Raw genomic sequence first — 17,544 nt, forward strand, 5'->3', positions numbered from 1 at the left:
GATGTTTCTATTTCTCTCTCCCTTCCTCTCTCTCTAAAATCAATAAAGAAAAAATATATTTTTTTAAATAAGGGGGCTTACAATACTGAAAGCTTTTTATGTCCCTTAGAGATAGATATGTATTTCTTATAACTCTGGGCTATCTTTCTGGAGGATCTGAAAGCCACTCCTTTGAAATATAATCATCAGGAAGGATAAGGCTTGTCTACCAGTCTCCGTGGGAAGATAGAATTCTGGCTTCCATAATTGCCAGTTTGTAGACACAGCTGGCCTAGCACACTGACACTCACCAACTCTCTACTTTTTCACTGAGCCTTCACTTGCTTCCCCTCCCTTAACTCTCATCCTCCCTTTGAAACACCCAGTCATCTCTGCCCCACATCTGAAAGGAGCTCAGCTCTTTCCTTTGGTCTCTGACAATTCTCAAATCTGCCTGTCCTACCTCGCAGGGCTATGAGGACTGAACAAGTTAATCAAGAAAATAAAAATATTTTGTAAATTGCAAAACTTTTTACAAATACAAGTGGTTGTCTGAGTGAAGGTATTGCATATATTTTCTTTTTATTTATTTATTTATTTATTTATTCATTTTTTTATCCTCATCCGAGGACATTCCTGCTTTTATCTTCAGATAGAGCAGGAGGGAGAGATGGAGGAAGAGAGAGAAACATCGATGTGAGAGAGGCACATCAACTGGTTGCCACCCACACAGCCTCATCTGGGGCTGGGGACAAACTGCAACCGAGGCATGTGCCCTTAGCGGGAACCGAACCCAGGTCTCTCTGGACCGCAGGCCAATGCTCTAACCACTGAGAAAAACCGGCCAGGGCCTGTATGTATTTTTTTGAAAGGATGCTTTGAAAAATGTTTTCTGTTAATATATCTCTTCTCTAAAAATATAAACAGTATAGAGAAGGTGAATGAAGCCTACAATGCTACCCCTCAGAGATACTACTGTCAACAAAAAGATATTTATCATTTTACCCTTTTTATTCAAGTATAAACACATTTTATTTTATTTTGTTTTTACATTAAGTGCAATCCTACTCTATATACTACTTTTCTGTAATCCACTTTTCTCATTTAACAATATATGGGGCATATGTTGGTGTCAATCGATATTATTTTAATGGCTGCTGATTGTTTCATTGTATACTTACGTGATAATTTATTTAAGATCCTCTTGTAATGGATGCTTACATTGCTTCCAACTGTTTAGTTTTTTTTTTTTAACTGTTAGAGATTTCTTTATTATTACTTATTAAGCACCAGCTTAATACTGCAGAAAATTTCAAATCACCCTTTGACAATTCATTCTCCCCCTCACAAATTCTTGATAATGAACTTTTCAAATAAAGACACATTCTCTTCTCTCTTCTGTATAAAACTTTATGAATTAAAGGCAAAGAACTGTGTACATCTTGCTGTAAAATGCTGCCAACGGCTGTGAAAACAGTGTCTGCCCAGCTCTCCTTATTGCCCTGGTCCTGAAAGACTCTTGTTCATGAACTGTCTCTTCACAAAGCAAGTCCACCACTTGCTGAGTTTACCATTCTGAGGGTCAAAGACTTTCTCACAAAGTCTCAGTTCAGTCTCTTGCCTTGGCTGCTGTAAATAGGCCCTCATCACTTCGTCTTCCTGTTTGTTCGCAGGTTTGGCATAAATTGCGTTAAGTGGAAAACCAGGCTTTTCAGGAATGGGAAAATTAGTGATTCCCAGAGTATACATTTCTTTCTCGCCTTGGCTTTTGGAATTGCACTTTTGGAGTTTCTTTAGGCACTCGGAAATATAGAGAGCTATGTATATTAAAGTTCTATCAGCTTCATTCTTAATTTCATCATTTTTGAAGAAGACATTGGCCTTGAAGTAATAGATGGCTTCATCCACAATATTTGTATCTTTCGTCTCTTTAGGGGCGGGTCCTTTGAACTGACTTCTGATGGGCTTACAGGGCCATGTTTCCAATGGGTTTGGTGTCCGGGTCCATGAGAGAAGAGTGGTAAGCCGGCATCCTGATGGTCCCCGAGTTTCAACTCAATCCCAACTGCTCAGTATTTTTAATCAAAGCAGCAATAAACATTCTTGTACATACACTTCTGCTTACCCATGTAATAATGTCTTTAGGGTACACTTCTAGAAGTGAAATTCCTGGGTCTACTCTAAGGGGATACACATTTAAAATTTATATTTGTTGACCTGTTCTCCTGAAAGGTTATATGGATTTGCACTTCCATCATGATGCATATCAGTGAGTTCTTATTTCTACACCAGAGGATTTTGATGGGGAGAAGAGCTCAGAAAAAGTGAATGAGATCATTAGATTCCTAAAGGGCTCAGAGAAAGGTGTCATTAAAGGGGATGGGGAAGCATAGACCCCAAAAGCTGGGTTCAGAAAGTAACCTGCTGTCTGCCTTCCGTTTGGTTCCAGGTCCCAGCTTGCACACCTTCTAAGCCACGAGAATGCTGGGACTCCTTTTCATAGGATGTGGCAGGCAAGCAGCTGCAACAGCATCCCTTGGCCTGGGCAGGCAAAAGCCTTTCTGCACAGTCTTGGAGAAAGCCCTGCCTGCAGCTATATCTGCCTGGCCCAAGCTCTTGTCCCATCTTGCACATTAAAGAGAAGCAAAGTTGACGTGTGCATGAAGGAAAAGTGTTCAAAGGCTAGACAAGCTGCCAACTCTCAGAAGTGGTGCTGTGCCCGAACTTGGGACCTGGCTCCAGGAGCGGACATCTATCTTGGTTGCTCTAGGGAAGCCTTTCATGTCATTTTTGGGTGGGGCATTGGGGAGAACAGGGAGCCACGTTTTACCTGCCTCTGTTCCTGTGTTGTACTAGCTGCCAGGGCTCTTCCCTTTCCCTCTTTTTTTTTTTTTCCTTATTAATTTATCTTAAATTGAAAATTGAGTATATAAGTCTTATCCTACATTTAAAATCCTAATTGAAAGCTCACTCATTGTGTATTCATGCTAATGCCACAAATGTCTCCATGATATACATTACCTACCAGCTGTTGTCATAGGGGTTTCTATTTTTCACATAGCTTCAGAGAGCCAGTTCTTTATTCCTTTGCATCTTACACTAAGCAGCTTTATGGCACAATAGTGCAGCTGCTGAACAGCTGTTGCCTGGACTTAGGGCAGAAGCCCGGTCTGAGGCTCAGCGACATAGCTCCTTCATGTAGTTTCCAGGACTCTGAGTTCCAGAATAGACAGGGCTGCCCAAGCAAGAAGTAAAGTGGTCCCACGAGAGGCACTTCTCCTTTATCTGGAGAGTGAAGAGAACTGTTTTTGCTTTTTTAGGGTCAGTCCCAGTAGGTTCTTAGGACTGCTTTCCCTTCCTTTCTCGATGCTATTAGAAGAACATGAAAAAAAGATGGTGCAGAGAGAAGCAGACCTAAGTATACATTTCCTCAACTCATTAGTACCCACTACTCCTGGTTTGTTTAAATCAATGAGATTGTCCACTCTTGAAGGGCAAATAACCTACTATAGTCAAAGTCATGCAATTGTGTTCAATAGATATTTGTTATTTTATCAACTTGCAGAAGCTAGAAATGCTAAAGAGGGGAGCTGGCTGGACATTAGGTCAGAGCTCATGGTGACAACACTTTCATGGGGTCACCAGAATTTAATGTCAGAACCTCAGTTTTACAGGCTGAGAGCTACAGTGTAACACACAGATTAGAACAGTTTTTAAAATTAATTAATTAATTAATTTTAATCTTCACCTGAGGATATTGTTCTATTTATCTTCAAACAGAGTGGGAGGGAGAGAGAGGGAGAGAAAGAGAAACATTGATGTGAGAGGGACACATCGACTGGTTGCCTCCAGCACGACCCTGACCAGGGTCAGGGATGAACCACAACCGAGGTACATGCTCTTGGCTGGAATTGAACCTGTGACTCATTGGTCCGAGGGCCGATGCTCTACCACTGAGCCAAACCAGCCAGGGCTAGAACAGTTTTTTTACTGGAAGGAATTGGGGGTACCAATGAATTAGTTTATACAAGAGGATTTCCCTTTCTGGGATCTAGAATGTTAATGTCTACCATCAAAAGTGCTAACATATGCCCTTCCTATGAGCAGAATAGATGGGGAACTAATCGTAATCAGAGAGTCTCTGCTTGGAATGGACTGAGCACAAACAGTGGGTTTGGGTCTGTTCGTGTCTCATCCAGACCTGATGAAGTGCAGCATCAGCTTGCCCCACGCAGCTTCCTCCCGTTACTGTGATGGGACTTGGTTTGTTTTTGTTGTTTGTTTTTTACTCTCTGCAGTCATTCATTTCTATTGCTACTCCAGAGAGTTAATATCATCCATTACATTTTGATCTGATTATATTACAGAAGGCTGTAATTCCTCTTTAGAAACTTTATATCTTTTCTTAAAGTCCTGAGGGTCCCTAAGCAATCATTTCAAAAGCTACTCTGCCATTCTACATTCCAGAAGTGCTTTCTTATTAAGTCTTGGGAATTTGGTAGTTTTATTTTTCCAGCAGGCTTTACAGTATATTTATAGAATTGTAATTTTAAAGATAGTTCAAAATGTTCATATACATCAGCTTTAAAAAAATGTACTAAATGTAGAAGATACAAAGACAGACATGCACACTGGTTTTCTTCTCTTACTGATAGCAAAGACAGAAAAAACAAAGGGTTCAGGAAGAGGGAACACACAATACTTACAGAATGTAAAACATTCTGTGAAAGGAGAAGCAAGAGAGATGTAAAGGAAGCTGCAGAGGACAACAGATGATAAAAAAGGGGGTATGGTGGGGATTAAAATATGGAAAGGAGAAGAATTAGCAGTGGTAGCCAGTGAGGCCAGGCAAATTTAGTGTGGGACAGCTGTCAGAAAAGCTTGTACTGGGGATAAGGAATCTTGAGTTTTAGTCTTTTATCTGTCAAAGCTGTCAACCTAAACAAGTTGCCTTATTGCTCTGGAGCTGACTTTCCTCTTTGTATAATGAGGGTGTTGAGCTAGATGACTTTCTGAGGTCCGTTGTAGTTTTGCCATTCTCATTCCAAAACTTAGAAGGAAGTGTTAAAGCAACTCAAGACTCGTGTCTTCTGGGGAAATGTTTCTTAAATCCCTGAAGAGGGACTGTCATTATTTCTAGTTGTAATCTTTTTTTTTAAGATTACATCCAATCTATGATCCAATCAAAGCTGTCTTAAATTTTGGATTATGTGTAGTCAATTCTGTCCTGAGCTTTGTTAATTTTTACTTAAAAGGATAGAGCTGGTCAACAATTCTGTGCATATGTATGGTGGGAAAATAGAATAATGAGCATTAATGGGTGGGAATGAGCCCATTCAGCACGAACACAATCAGAAACCAAGACAAGGCTAATGACCTCAATACAGACATATTGAGAATGTGCTGCAAGTGTGCCTCATGCATAAATAGTCATATTTGGGCAACTCCATTATTTTTCAAGTCCTGATGAGAGAGGAGCCACCTCAGGCAGGCAGTTTCATCAGCAGATGAGATCTGAGGGGGAACCAGAGAGCGCCAGGCAGCATAGATTAGCAGAAACTAAGCCACCTCCATGTTTAATATTCAGTGCATGTAGAGAGGCTATGCTGGTCTAAAAATCTCTGAAGTTGTATCTCAGGGAGGATGGAAAGCTTAAAATATTTAGGTTGTAAAATAGCTCTGATGAGGGATTCATTCTTGTCTTGGTTTACATCTCACCTCTTCTGACTTTTTTCCCCCTATCTTTGCTTAACGTAAAAACAGCTTCCTTGAGCTTCTTGGGAGAGTGCTCGTGTTGTGTTCATTGTCACATGCCCAGTATCTCCTAGAGCCCTGTCACATATAGCTACTTAGTAAATGAAGGTTGAGTGAACATATACACAAATGAAGCTACTTGAGGGTTCCTTAGAGGAAGTTATGCTCTAGAAGTGATGCTATTTTAAAGAAGACCTGCTGCAGGACCGGATGAGAAGTAAAAGGGAGAGGCAGTGAGGCTTCCTCAGAACTGAGAATTGAAATTGTAAAGTCAACACATAATGGAAAAAAGCAGGTATGGCTCAGCGGTTAGAGCATTGGCCTGCGGTCCGGAGAGACCCAGGTTCGGTTCCCGCTAAGGGCACGTACCTTGGTTGCAGTTTGTCCCCGGCCCTGGTTGGGTCGTGTGGGTGGCAACCACTCGATGTGTCGCTTTCACGTCGATGTTTCTCTCTCTCTCTCTCTCCCTCTCACTCTATCTGAACAAAATATCGAAAAATGTCCTCGGGTGAGGATAAAAAAAAAAAAAAAACAAAAAACGAAGAAATGAAATAAAAAGAAAACAGACTGTCTTCTGGGCCCCAAGGTGGGGGAAACAGGGCCGGGCTGTAGCACTCCATGTGAGAATCAACATGCTTAAGAAAGCATAAACCAACAGAACAGGAATGGTTTGAATCGAAAAAGAAAAACAGGTGTCAGAGAATTTGAGATCAACTTTGCCAGTGTTTACTGGTGCAGGCTGAGGGCATGGATGTCCTTTCCTGAATTAAGAGAGACAAGCACCCACATTAGGAACACCCTCACAGTGAAAATGGATTAGTTAGAGTAGCCTAGCTTGTTCTGATGCTGTATCCTTTTAGCACAAATATTTGATTTCCATGGAGACTTCCTTATGGAGAACTATTATGCAGACATAGCCCTTTGGTGTAAATTAAGCTCATCTAGGAAGCAGATGCTGAGATGGAGTTTGGAGTACAGAGGTTTATTGTGGGATGGCGGTGGGTAATATCCATGTTGTAAGATAAGGGGGGAGGAAAACAGGGTTGGGCAGGAAAAGTCTTCAGACCACAGTGTAGACTTGATAACTGTGAAAAGAAATGGGAAGGAAGCAGAATTGGGCAGGGAGAGCTTCAGGCTGTGCTGTGGAACAAGTCTCTACCGACTGAATAGGAAGCTCTGGAACAGAGATGAGGAGTCCCACACTGGGCAGGCACGGCCAGACTCTAGTTCTCCCAGCTTGTACAGTATTGGCTGGGGGCTTCCTGGTAAGAATGTGGCCTCAGCTTGAACATGTGGTTTATCCTGAAGGCCCTGCTGGGAGAAGCTGTCAGCCAACTGCCCTCCTTGAAGCTGAACAAGCTGCCACACTATTCAAAGCCATTTCTGAATCTCTTATTTCATGCTGACTCTCACTATAGAATGTGGCTGGAGAGTTAGAGGCTTGTTTTCCCAGCCTCCCTGACAATTGGAATGACCACGTGACCCTCATGACATGGTTCTGGCCAAGGGAGCTTCTGGGAAGCTAACTGGGTAAAATACAAGGCTTTAGAAGAGGAAAGTATTGTCCCTTCCCCAACCAGCTATTTGTGTTCTGATTTTGAATGCAGCATTGATGTCTGGGGTAGCAGACATCTTGTTCCCAGAAGGCCATTAGCAAACATGCTAAAGGAAATAGTTCCTTGAGAACAATGATAAGACTGCTTTCTCTTCTTGTTGAATAAAACATAGTGTTCTTATGGTTTAATCCATTGATTTATTTTCCTATTACTTGGTTTATTTTCCTATTACTATTAAGGGAATTTTCCTATTCCCATGTAATAGACCTTAATATGAATTAGTAAAATGTCATTTGGTTTTATATATCAATTTCATATTACTTTGGTTAGAATGCACCCATCCTTGTGAAATCAGTATCCACTGAGTACACTGAGAAAATAGTATCAAGGTCTGCAAAGCTAAAGACTAAATCTGAAAAAGGGTGAAATTATGTATTCACTCAGTGTCCTTCCTGAGCTTGTGGTTTCCAATCTTAGCAAGAGGTTTTGCATTTATTCAAATCCCAGGGTAAACTAAAGTTATATGTCCCAGTTAGCAACAATATTCAAAAAATTAAAAGTCTGAAGTCTGTAACCTATTTGATTGGTTTTTCTGCAATGAAGCAGAGCCTGTACTTCTTAGGTGAATCTTCAGGTTTGGTTAATTATAGTCTGTGGGACAACAATGGCTTCTATAGACTATGAAAGCCAATGGGCACTGTCTAGGGAGATTATTAAACATTGTATCCGCCTTCTTTTGTTGATGTACTAGCACCCATGAGCAAATTTGTTCATTGTCACACTGGGAGACAGACTCATGGAAAAAAGATACAGAATAGTTACTCTTTAAAAAAAATATATGTTTTTATTGATTAAGGGAGGGGGGAGAGAGAGAGAGAGACATTAATTGGTTGCCTCCTGGAGACACCCCAACCAGGAATTTAACTGGCGACGTTTTGGTGCACTTGAGGACACTCAACCAATTGAGCCACACCAGCCAGGACCAGAACAGTTAAGTTTTAAACATAGTTGAAGAATATATGGAGTGAAAATGGAGACTATGTGGGGAATAATGTATTGCTGGGTTGCAGTAGTAGAGGGAATTCTGGGTATCTGTCCCCTCAGCGTGAAAACTCTGAACCCCTAAGAAATCGGAGGAACAATATTTCGAATTGAAAATGGACTGTTTTGATTTTCTCATGTGTATCAGTCATCATCAGGGAAACAGATGACATACTGCAATTAAGACAGTTAAAATTTTTTTCTTTATTCATTTTAGGGAGAGGGAGAGAGAAATAGAAACATCAGTGAGTGAGAACATTGGTTGGCCACTTCCTGCATGCCCCTCACTAGGGATTTGGCTCACAACCTGGGCATGTGCCCTGACTGGGAATCAAGCCGGTGACATCTTGGTGTGTGGGTCAGCGCTTAACCCACACACCAGGATGTCGCTGGCTGGGCATGAAATTAGGATGATTTAAAGAGGACTTAATAAAAGGACTATTTTAGAAGATGAAGGACTATTTTCAAGGAAAAAGCACAGTGAGTCAGAGCTAGAAACAGGAAAGCTGTTACAAAATGAGGCCCAAAGAGATAAAAGGAGACAATGTTTTCTGGGACCCAAAAGAGGAGAGCTGTGCAGAAAACTTGAGAGAGGATCTGTGACTTTGGTTGAGGGGACATAGCTCACCTGAGTGTGGGAGCCAGGGGAATAAATATCCTAGCGTCATACCCCTCGCTCCCTCTGAGATCTCTTGAAGGGCACCCCATTGGCCTACTCACAAGCCAGAGGGGAGAGAGCTTTGGAGATGTGGTCCATCAATTCTGTTTTCTGGGTAGAAAATAACAATGAGAAAATCCAAGAGTGGATCTGAAGGACAAAGGGAAGATACTCTGTCATTTCCTTTGTTTATACCTTTGTAGAGAAATAGTGCCAAACATCTCTAGGACTAAGACAAAGAAGAGAGCTGAGGAAACAGGGTCTGGATCATCTGAAGATGGTGTAACTTGTTCCTCAAAAATTTAGAGATTCTGAAAAACACAATAAAAAAATGCAGGTTTTCAAGAAGGACTTGAATTCAGCAGCCTGTGTCAGGAGGGGCTGAGGAGTGCTTGGGATTCTACCTTTGGCTCATGTTGAAGGAAGAATATTCATTTCCTAGTTAAGTAATCATTTCATCCAAGAAATATAGGTGGAAATGAGTATTTAAGCATTGAAGAGAAAGGAAAGTGGGGCCAAGTAGGAAGAAGAGATGGTGGTGGTGGGCACTTATTGAGGGAAGCAAAGTTTTACAGAAATCCTCAGCTTATGACTCATTGCCCAGAGCTTTGTCATATAGGTAGTGGGCACCCTTTGCTGCGTGGGAGTCTGGGAAGCAAGAGTTTCTACCAAGTCAGGTTTCTGGTAGAAAAAGGGGAGTAAATATTGGGCCAGCAATTAGCAGCATCTACTAAGAAAACTAAGATTCAGGGATGTGAAGGAATATACTTCCCGATTCATAGTTATTAAGTGATGGAGCTAGAATCCAAATTCTTCTCTTTTTTCCTTCAAAACAAATATTTTGCCTCCTGGACTATATAGTTGTAAATGAAAGGTTGGTTCTGGCCTCTTAAGAAGAGAACTGGTAGTTATTAGATACTTATTATTTATTAGATACTGGTACTTACTAAAGGATTGGTATTTATTCTGTACGTAATGGTGGCTTTGGACATATGGAGAAGGAAAAACAGTTTATTTTTGGAGATGAATTAATCTCACCTGGATTCAGGAACACTGGATATGACTTAGATAAGTCACTTACTTATCTATATGACATTTTCTTACTCTCTATAAAATGAAAATACCTTCTTAAAACTCACAGCTGATATAAAATGTAATTACAATGTTAGCAAATGCTTTAATATCTTTAGATATAGCATTTTAAGAAGAAATCCAAAAAATGTCAAACCAGCATTTTATTGTTGTTGTTGAGAGACAGAGAGTCATTGATGAGAGAGAGAGACATTGATTGGTTGCTTCCCACATGCACTTCAACCAGGGCCAGGGATCAAACCTGCAACCCAGGTACATGCCCTTGACCAGGAATCAAACCCAAGACCCCCCTGTGCATAGGCTGACACTCTAACCATTGAACACACCAGCCAGGAAAAACCACCATTTTTGACCTTGGTGTTCATCAAGAACGTTCTAAATAAGGGCAGAACATCATTATTATTGAATGAAGTAACAGTGGGCTTAAATACTACCAAATTCTCAAGTGTCCAGAGATATTACTGTTAGAAACATGAGAGAATAACAGTGCTTCCTCTTCCTCTGTTTTGAAAGAATCCTCTGCCTTTTCTGAGCTCCTGGACCTGAAGTAAGCCCACAGAGAGGATCGAGTGTGGAGATGAGCTGCTGCCAAAATCATTGCAGGAGATCTCTTCTAACATATGGTGTTCTGAGGAAACTGTAGGATTCCAAAGCTGCCACTGTAAGTCTCATTTTAAAGAGAAAATGTGAAAAATACAATTGGCAGCAGTATTGTGGTATGCAAGACAGTGGGAATTGGGGCTAAAAATCAAGGGAGTCTTGTGATCACAGAGCCACAGTATTTTGTTGCTGGTAGCAACCCAGTTTCAAAAAACACCTCAATTTATAGGTTTTCATTTTAAAAAGATATAAATGCTCCCTTGGTCAATGCTTAAAATAAATAAATGTATTCAGGCTAGCTGTTGAGATGAGCCAGAAATATAGGTTGCCTGAGCTTGATTTCTGAATTCTAACTGTGCAGTTTTGGAAAGTTATTTCATCTTCCTAATCTATTTCCTCACTTGTAAAATGGGATAGTAATAGCTTTTTTGGGTTACTTTAGTCAGAAATGATAACCTACATAAACCTGTTGGCACACTACTAGTATATACTCCATAAATTCTAGCTCTTATAATAGTATGTATTTATAAACTATAAAAATTATGTAGCCACTGTTTTGATATTCAAGGGGGCATAAGTCTTCTTTCATGTCCGCCTGTCCTCTTCCATGTTGGAGGCATAAAGAAACGAGGCAACTTGACCAGATTTTGAGTCCTGCTCATTTTCTTATAATGTGCCCTTCATTCAGCCACATTACCTCTCTGAACCTTAGTTTCTTCTCTAACTAAAAAAATGTGTTTCTTCTTGGACCCTTGTGCTTGGCAGCCCAGTACCAATCTTAATGTAAACTAAATCCCTTTATTAATTTTCACAAGAAATCCTTTCACACTGAGTTCATCATGATTTCTTTTATCATTCTTACTGTGGGTTTGCAATTCATAAAAAGATAGCTTATCACACAGAGTACTCATAATTTTACTTGAAAAACTTCCATTAGGTTGATTTCTTCCTCCAATTCTTTCTGGTCCTCAGTCATTGTCTTCCTCTCCTCTTAAACTTACCCCAAGAATGCATTCAACCCCCTTCTCTTTCCCTTTCCTCCTTTATTATCCAGAGGAAGGTGTTTCTTCTGTAAGAAACCTGGGTGCCAGCCTACAGCTCTCTTCTTTATCACAACTGGTTTATCAAAGTAGTTCTCCTTAGGACTAATTCTCCTACCAGCTCTGGAGAAGGTATAGTTTTCTCTGATCATTATTCTTAAACTTTAGAACACAGTCAATGATTCTTCCCTTTAAGAGAAACTACTAAAATTTTCCATTTGCTCTTCCAGATCTCTTCACAACCCTTTCCCACCCTGCTTTGCACCCGGGAGGACTGACCCATGTTGTTGATTACATCATTGGCTCCCCTGCCCTCTGCCTTCTGGTTGTTTTGGCTAGTGAGAGGCAGTTTGAGGAGACTGAAGAATGAGAGGAGAGTGATTTTATCTTTTATTCCCTCAGCTCCCATCATGCCGGGTCACTGCAGGTTGGATACCTGTGTATTGAAGGCCACACCTCCTGGCAGTTGGTTCTTTGGGGCTGTGATTCTCTCTGGGAGCCACACTCTCTCCCTTCACCTTCAGGCTCCTGCCGTGCCTGGCCTCAGGGATGCTTCATTTTTTAAATATGATTCTAAATGGTCTCATATAAAACACTCTGCAATAACATTCTTTTAGTGAAGATTTAAAAAAATCAAGGGAATATTATAAAGAAAACAAAAATGAGAAAAACAAATTTACATAGTTTTGATGCTTCATGAGAGAAAATAGATATTTTTATAAGTTTAGCTAAACAATGATACTGTCATATTTAAATAAGTCCATTTGTTTTATACAAAAAACCCCCCAAAAAACAACAAAAAACCCCACCCTAAAACAGTAGAGTCTTGTAATTCCTGGCAAACACCAATTTAATGCTTTAGGATTTTAATATGGTAACAAATTTTCAAAGTCAAGCAAGTTTAGAAATGTCCTCATATTGAGTTCCTTCAAATCTGCATTATTTTGAAGGGCCAGTTTCAAGGACTATAGTAGCTGAAAAGGTCTCCTCACTGACGATTCTAAGGTACCTTCATGTCCTCTGTAGCCTCTGTTTAAAATGAGAATTCTTCCTGGTACTGGAATCACTGTTTCTAAATGAGTCTAGTCAAGTTTCAGCTCATCTCCAGAGTCAATCATCAGTACAACAGCTAAATATTTGTCACTTATTTCCTTCACAATGCCCTTTTGGTCATGATATTTTTCAAGTTTTTTGGTTATAATTTTCATGATGATTTGAGGCTGCAGCCAGCAGTCTGTTCGGGCAGCTCTTTTCTTTCCCTCTTCCATTTGCATGCTTTCATCCAGTGTGGATTTCTTTCTCTTCTTTTCTCTTGGTGGAGCTGAGGTCTGGGGAGATTCCTTCCGTTTCACTGCCACTGCGGTCTGTATCACCTCCAATGCACCGGGTCCCAAATAACTGGACTTGAGAGGTGTTGCCTTTGAACTACATTCTCCTTTATTCAAATGAAATGTCATTTCTCTCCATCATTTTTTCTACTTAATTCTTGCCAAACAGGTGCCTCCTATCCTTTCCCTTGCAGACCTCTTCTCACTGGTTCTTCAATAAATTTGGCAGTTTTCTCTTCACCGTCAAGGTCCTGCTTTCTCTTTTTCTCTAGTTCCCATTGCAGGCGGATAGTTCCTGGGTCCCGTCTCTATACTGAATATACCAGCCATATGGTGTCTCGTCCACTTAGCACGGCCCTTCTGTGCCCAGCCACTGGGTAAAATCCGTCAGAGTCTCCCACCGAGTGGCATTCACGTGGATGTGCTCTCGGAGGCTGACACACTCATTGTAAACAACGTTGCTGTGAACTCTCTTCATGCCAAAGTGTCTCCTGAGAAGTTCTAGAAAGTCCTTTTGGAATTCCTTTGAAAAATAATTCATAAAATGCTGAGAGTTTTCTGAAGGCAGCAATAGTTTCCTTTCAGGCACCTGATTTTTTTTTTTTAACTCTAATGGCTGGTATTTTTCCCTCTGGGGAACCAATCTTTTAGAAGCCTGAGGGTGAGAGCTATGTAGCCAGAGGTTACCCAGGTCAAGCAGTTTCCCACTGCCCTATCCCCAAACTAGAGCCATGGTCATGAGACCAGTGACTGGAGTAAGTGACTAGCTAATAGTAACCAACTCTCCTCTGACGCTTGTTTTATATGAGACTGGTCTGAGGATGACTATTGTCAACACTCCTGTGCTGAACACACTCTGGGAGGCCTTGTCCTCCTGTAGGAGCCTGCAGCATAGCTTAAGAAACACAGACACCCAGCTGTGACTGGAGGTGCTTAATCTGTAGCAATACACAGTGTCAGTATTTCTGTCAGGTGAGTGGAAACCTTTTGAGAGGTAAATTCTCAGGAATGAGAACACTGAAACTACTTAAGCAAATCTACTTGGACTTTGTCAGAATGACTGCCATTGTGCTTTTTATTTTTAATTGTATGATTTTATTTATATGAAATGTCCAGAATAGGTAAATCCATAGAAATAGAAAGCACATTGATAGTTGCTATGGACAAGGAGGAGGAGGAGGAAATTGCGAATAACTGCTTACTGGGTACAGGGTTTCATCAGGGGTGATAAAAACATTGACGTGAAAGGGACACATTGAGTGGTTGCCACCCACATGACCTAATCAGGGCCGGGGACAAAGTGCAGGGCTGGGAATAAATGGAGGATATTTTTCCATTTATCTTCAGAAAGAGTGGGAGGGAGGGAGGGAGGGGGAGAGAGAGAGAGAGAGAGAGAGAGAGAGAGAGAGACCTCAATGTGAGAGAGACACATCAACTGGTTGCCTCCCGCATGACCCTGACTAGGCTGCGATGAACCACAACCAAGTGCCCTTGACCAGAATCAAACCCATGACTCTTTGGTCCTCAGGTGGACGCTCTAAACACTGAGCCAAACTGACCAGAGCAGGTGATGAAAACATTTTGAAACTAGATAGAAATAGTGGCTTTACAACATTGTGAATGTTCCATATACTACTGAATTGTTCTTTTTTTTTTTATCCTCACCCGAGGACATTTTTTGATATTTTGTTCAGATAGAGTGGGAGGGAGGAGGGAGGGAGAGAGAGAGAGAGAGAAACATCAACGTGAAAGAGACAAATCGAGTGGTTGCCACCCGAGAGAGAGAGAAACACTGACGTGAAAGAGACAAATCGAGTGGCTGCCATGACAGAGAGAGAGAGAGAGGGAGAGAGACACACATTGACGTGAAAGGGACACATCGAGTGGTTGCCACCCACACGACCTAATCAGGGCCGGGGACAAACTGCAACCGAGGTATGTGTGCTTGGCGGGAACCGAACCCGGGTCTCTCTGGTCCACAGGCCGACGCTCTAACCGTTGAGCCAAACTGGCCAGGGCCTGAATTGTTCCCTTTAAAATACTTTTTAAAAAAATTTTTTAATCCTCACCTGAGGACATTTTTGTTCAGATAGAGTGGGAGGGAGAGAGAGAAACATCGGTGTGAAAGGGACACACCGAGTGGCTGCCACCCACATGACCAACCAGGGCCAGGGACAAACTGCAACTGAAGTACATGCCCTTAGCGAGAACCGAACCTGGGTCTCTCTGGACCGTGGGCCGATGCTCTAACCGCTGAGCCAAACAGGCCGGGGCTAAAATACTTTTATGTTATGTGACTTTCAACTCGATATAAATAAATAAATAAATAAACAAACAGATTGCAAGGATAAAGTGCAGAGGCATATATCAACCAAAAACAACAACCCCCCCCCCCACAACAACAAAAACCCCCCCAAAAGATGTTTAAACTTTTAAAACCAGAAAGGGGTGGATAGGGAGCGAGCTGTTGTTATGAATCATTATCACATTCACATCAAGCTGTCTAAACCTAGTTAAGTTACACTTCTCTACACTGTGGGTCTACTGCCAACTAATTGGAAAGGCCACTGCAAGGGCTCTAAACGAATAATAAAAAGTAGAATTCTAGAATTACCTGGTATTTCCCCTTTCTTGGACATTTCATCATTAGTTAAGGTCATAAATTCAAGGCTCATATTTATGAACCCAATTTTAGGGTACATACCCTGATAAATACCAAGCATATTTCCAGGGATAATGGATTTTGCTGAAAACTCCAGAACATTTGGCTGTTGAAACTACAGCTATCTCAATGACTCTGATACTCAAGGAATTAAAGAATGCAGCCTCGGCGATTTTACATACAGAAACAGTAAAACCACAACTGAATTTAACTGCATTTAAAATATGTAGTTCATTTCCAATTTACTGAGCAGCTTCCCCGGCTGCAGCTTCAGTGGTGCTGGCAGGCACTGGGATTCGAGGGGTCCAAGGTTTGGGGAGTGCCGGGTTCTTTTAGGCCTGTGGGATTTATCTCGACGTCTTCCTCCTCTATGGCTATGTCCCTGAGAATGCCCCTCGGGCCAGCCAGAATATGTGTCTCAGTTTTGACCTCTGTCCCCATCCCTGTTTTCTTCTTCTTCGTCTTCCCTCCTGCTTGAGGACTTGTGATCTTCCTGAGCTTCTTTTTCAGCTCCTTTTCCTGGTCCTCTGCTCCCCTGTCCTCAGGTTGTTCTGACCTCGGGGGAGGTGCGGTGGTGCTTCCCCAACTCCCTGGTCTCTGCCTCCTGAGATTTTGCTGCTGTGCTTTTTTGAGCCAGGGTCAAGCTTTTCCTTTCCTGTCTTGTTTCTGGGAGTTGAAGAGGATGCTGGCTGCTCTACCAGTACCTCCCATCAGTCCTGTTTTTCTTTATTTCCTTTTTGGTGTGTGTGTGTGTGTGTGTGTGTGTGTGTGTGTGTGTGTGATCTTCAGAGCCCTCAGATGAATTCAATGAGGGGTCTGGGCCCCACAGCCCTTGTCCTGGAGCTCTTCTGGGTCCTTAGGAGCCCAATAGTTAGACACGTGATCCACTCGGATCGTTCTTCCTTTGATCTTGATCCCGTTAAAATTGTCAACGGCCAGAATTGTGCTCCTCTGGTCCTCAAAGCGGAGGAAACAGAATCCTCTGGATTTCCCCGTCTGCTTGTCCCGCACCAGATGAATGTTAACAATCTCCCCATATTGTGAGAACACACAGATGACGTCCCCTTCGGTCAGTTCATGAGGAAGTCCTCCCAGGAAGATCCAGGCGCTGTCGTTGTACTGGGAGTGCCAGGACCCCTCCTCCGCCACCTCGAGCTGGGCCTCACGCTCAGTCAGCGCCTTGATCAGCTTCACTTTAGTTAAAGGGTCCATCGCTGGTTGGGATTTCTTCAAAAAATCCTTCTCTCTGGGTCCACACCCAGGCCGCCTCCCTGGCCTGCCAGCCGCCTACCGCAGGCCCGCACTAAAGCTGGAGGAAATCAGGGCAGCGGGGGTCCCGCAGGCGGCGCAAGGCCCTCTCCGTCCCGCCACCTCGCCGTCTTCCGCGGGTGCGCAGCTCCGGCGCGGGTGAGTGGGTTCCCGTTTGCCCCGGCGGACGACCGCGCTGGAACTACTTTCCCACAAAGCACTGCGCACCGACGCGCGGAGGCGGCCACGGATGCGGGGAAGTAAGTGTCGCTCTTCTACCTCCAGCGGCCGTGCAGCCGGGCACACAGCAAATGTGCTTCCTCGGGTGGGCGGGCAGTGGACTCATTCTTGCCAGCTATACATTCCTTCCTGGAGGCCTTTGCCAAGTGTTTGTTGATCGCCTACTGTGTGGTGTGCACGTTCTTGTGCCCTACGATGCCAGATTTAACACACGACAAGCTCTGGGCTTCAGTGCTAATGAAATAGTCCTCTGCAGCGACACGCACCGTCCCTGGGGCGCAGGCGCACTGTGCGTCCGCCCTGCTCACCGGCCCCGCCGCTGGGGCGCTGGCTGGGGACGCGGGGC

The 17,544-nt window shown here is 42.6% G+C and overlaps 3 pseudogenes; all 3 read right to left on the reverse strand.

The window, feature by feature from the left end:
- Positions 1-1,325: 1,325 nt before the first annotated feature.
- Positions 1,326-2,011, reverse strand: LOC118641242 (annotated as a pseudogene).
- Positions 2,012-12,611: 10,600 nt separating this feature from the next.
- On the reverse strand, positions 12,612-13,781 carry LOC118626813 (annotated as a pseudogene).
- A 1,721-nt stretch (positions 13,782-15,502) lies between these two features.
- Positions 15,503-17,137, reverse strand: LOC118639982 (annotated as a pseudogene).
- Between the last annotated feature and the right edge of the window lie 407 nt (positions 17,138-17,544).

The sequence above is a fragment of the Molossus molossus genome, unplaced genomic scaffold (genome assembly GCF_014108415.1).
Source record: "Molossus molossus isolate mMolMol1 unplaced genomic scaffold, mMolMol1.p scaffold_m16_p_1, whole genome shotgun sequence".
Lineage (NCBI taxonomy): Eukaryota > Metazoa > Chordata > Mammalia > Chiroptera > Molossidae > Molossus > Molossus molossus.